This window comes from Fukomys damarensis, unplaced genomic scaffold (genome assembly GCF_012274545.1).
Source record: "Fukomys damarensis isolate Sample0158 unplaced genomic scaffold, DMR_v1.0_HiC HiC_scaffold_18655, whole genome shotgun sequence".
Classification (NCBI taxonomy): Eukaryota; Metazoa; Chordata; class Mammalia; order Rodentia; family Bathyergidae; genus Fukomys; species Fukomys damarensis.
In genome coordinates this window covers 4,479-8,243 of record NW_022919567.1, presented here as the reverse complement: position 1 = coordinate 8,243, position 3,765 = coordinate 4,479, and the positions used below count along the sequence as shown (strand labels likewise).

At 43.2% G+C, this 3,765-nt stretch overlaps 1 pseudogene; it reads right to left on the bottom strand.

Moving 5' to 3' along the window:
* Positions 1 to 77: 77 nt before the first annotated feature.
* On the bottom strand, positions 78 to 2,639 carry LOC117284941 (annotated as a pseudogene).
* Between the last annotated feature and the right edge of the window lie 1,126 nt (positions 2,640 to 3,765).

Sequence of the window (3,765 nt, the reverse complement as noted above, 5' to 3'; positions counted from 1 at the left end):
TTTTTTTTTTTTTTTTTTTTTTTTTTTTGGTACTGGGAATCAAATTCAGGACCTTGTGTTTGTGAGGCAGGCACGGCACCACTGAGCTAAATCCTTGGCCCTGGTAGGAGTGAGATGATTGAGAGGAAGAGGAGGAGGAGAACTTGGACTGGTCACATGCTCTCCAGCGCAGCTTCTGCTTCTTTGATCTTTTATGTGTTTTCTCAGTTGACTTTTTCCTTGAAAGGCTTGAGTCTCCAGAATCCACTGATTCTCTTGATTTACCTCATTAAGATGTGTCTCATTTTTTTTTATGACGTTAAATATCAAGGAGGAGAGAAGCAGGATTATCTTTGTATTTCCCCTCAGCCTTGTAGCCAGGTTCTGGAGGACTTTTCATCATGAGCCAAACCATGTTTTCTGAATGTACTAGGGGCTTTGGGCTTTTCTTGTTTTTAGCTGCCTCCTGTTCACTCCTCAGGTATTTAGCAAAGCATTCAAGTTAACATCATTCCAGAGGACCCAAAGTGGTCACTATAAGCTGGACATACAATTCTAAAGGGCTACTCTGAGACTGAGCCAATAGCATGTGTTGGAAAATGGAACAAAGCTCCTGTTCCTTTGTGTTGCTGTGGACTGGAGCCTAACAAAGCTTGCATTCCTGAGCCAATAAGCTTTGGGTCGTGCAAGGTTCTTGCCAAACGAACCCATCCACACAATGACCTGGGCCTCTTGAGTAATGGAAAATTAATAGTTTCCTGAGGAAAAGTCTTCTTAGGTCTCAGCTTTTCTCAGCTCTCAGAGGTCCTCCTGGGGGAGGCAATGAGTTTTTCTCTTGGACAACCTTGTTAGCAGTCATTTCTAAGTTCTTCTTCGGCACAAACGCTGGTGCCCGCTTTTGCTCCTCTTGGCTGCTCTTCACTCCTTTTTTTTTTTTTGGATTTTTGAGACAGGGTGTCCCTGTGTAGTTCAGGCTGACTTGGAACTCACTATATAGCCCAGGCTGGTCTCAAACTCACAGCGATCCTGTCTCAGCCTCCCCAGTGCTGGGATTACAGGCATGCACCACCATGCCTGGATTCCTCTTTCTCTTTGAATCTCTCAGTGATACCTCCTCCTCCACCAATTCCAGCTCCTCTGCTTTCCTTCCATCCATACACTCGGCCCTCTCCCTTGCCTATAACTTCTCTTCCTCTTGGCTTTTGCTTACACTGACTATGACCTCAGACACAAATTTGGGCTGATCATAAAACTTGGATCCCTTCGTTCCCTCAATCATGCATCTCCTCTTTGTGGAAGTCTGCTATTTTTTTCTCAGTCATCATGGAGTTTATACCTTCTGGATGACTCAACTCACTACCACAGATGAAGAGGGATCGGGAGAGCTGGGCTTCCCCCTGGGGGCTCAGGTCAGAAACTGCTGAGGCCTGTGATGTGGAAGCAGTGCTGTAGGTAGAAACATCTGGCCATGGCTTTGAGTGCCCCAATGCTTCTGCATCTTGAGAGGTCCTCCAGAGACCTGCTCCTTGGCCTCATCTCCCTGGCTATCCCAGACAGTGTGAGGTGGCTATTCTCAGAAGAGGATTTTTTCTCCTTTGCAGATGTGCACTTAGAAGATTCAAGTCAGCTATGGTTGCGGGGAGAACAAGAGGATGAGGAGCACCTTGACCTGTCAGATGACAACTTTTCAGAGTTCCTAGAATGGCTCCTGGACTCTGGTGAAGGAAACCTTCTCTCTGGGGACTGGAATCGATAATGGCCCTGATAAGGACTGTATGCTTGCTGACAGTTCTGCCAGTTGGAGGGGTGGGCTCCACAGCATCCATGGCTACAATGGCCCCATGGACAGAAGTCTCGTTGTGTCCATGGAAATAATAGGGCCAGTTCGATCACCAGTACCAAAAAAAACCCCCCAAAAACAAAAAAACAAAAATGAGTAAGAGTGAGATCTTGAGGCAGATCTTGAGCAAGAAGAGTGAGATCTAGAGTTGGATTTGTTTGTTTTTGACATTTTTGAAGAGAGGTTCACTTTCTATTACACCTTCCATAGGTTAATGGTGTTGACTCTTTTATTTACTTAGTTTTAATATTGCTCTCAAACTCCTGGGTTCAAGTGGTTCTCCTGCCTCAGTTTCTTGAGTAACTTGTCAGAACAATGATTCAATTTGCACTGGACCCAGATCCTGACTTTGGAGAACAGTGGCAGTGCCACTGACTCCTGCAATTTACAAAGTCAGTATGTAATTCTGGGCCCACCACAGCGATAGCAACTGCAACCATGTAACAACAGCCTGAAGCCTGCCCTCACCTGACAGCCAGAATGACTGGCCTTTTTTTTTTTTTTTTTTTTTTTTTGGTACCAGGGACTGAACTCTCTGGAGCTTGCGCTTGCAAGGCAGGCAGCAGCACCACTGAGCTAAGCCCCTGGCCCTGACTGGCTTTTTAAGGACTCAGATTTTTCTGCCTTTTACAATAAGTAATTGTTGAATGACTTAAATAAATAAGTCATTCTGCTAAGTGTTGTGAAAGATATGAAGCAGTAAAGATCCCCAAACCAGCCTTCTGTAGTACTCTCTCCTAGAATTCCGCCAGCACAACAGATAGAACCATTACCTCTGCAGAAGTGTAATGACTACTGCACTCAGCAAATTGAAAAACATCTCAGATGTAATCTGATGGCAGTTTAATTCAGATAATTTGTATAACTAATGAATATAGTAGACAACAGGGATTTCTCGGAATATATTTCATTATTTAAACAGCTTTCACCATCCTATTCTCCATTCCCCAAATTCAGTAATTTAAATTTTTCTCATTAAGTACCTGCAGTCTATCAAGCATTAATATTCTATATTATAGGTACTGGAGATAACCAGTGAATAAAACAGAGACTCTGTCTCACAGAATTAACAGTTTAGGGAAATTTAACGGTTACATAATGTGCATCGTAAAAATCTATCCCCCAATTCAACACAGTACAAATGCAGTGGGACAATTCTGAATGCAACACACAGCAAATGCACCTAGGAATCACACTGGCTTTGCAGGGTTTTATAGCCTCATCATATTACTGCCCTACACTGAGCTTATGTCATAAAAGAAGCATCTACAGTCTACCTACAGTACACAGGGTACTTACAATGCACTTAGCTTGGTATATAAAGAAGTACTCCTAACCAATTTGTCTTTAACGATATGGACTGAACAATTTCTCCCTTGTGAAGCTTTTTTTCTTTTCTTTTTGCAGTACTGGAAATTAAACCCAGGACTTCACACTGAGCTACATCTCCAGTCCTTCTTTTCATTGTTCATTCTGATACAGGGTCTCACTAAGTTGTTAAACTGCCTAGAGTGGGCTGGAATTGGTGTGATCCTCTGGCCGCAGCTTCCCAGAGTGCAGGTATTATAAGTGTATGTATGCCACCGTACCTGGCTCCCCTGTGAAAATGAACTGCTGGTGCCCATAAAAGGCCAAATGATATGGCCAACAGCACTTCTGATTCTTTTACTTACATTTGCTTACCAAAAGCTACCCCCAACCTGTTTATTATGCATGTTGTACATGATATCCAATTCATAATTTAATTAACTTTCTGTAAACCTCTAAAATATGATTGAAAGAATGCAATTTTTAGCTAGGCACAGTGGTGCATGCCTACAGTCTCAGCTACTTGGGAAGCTGAGGCAGGAAGATAACAAAAGAGGTCCGGGGATTTAGCTCAGTGGTGTCACTGCCTGCCTTGCAAATGCAAGGTCCTGAGTTCGATCCTCAGTAACAAAAAAAAA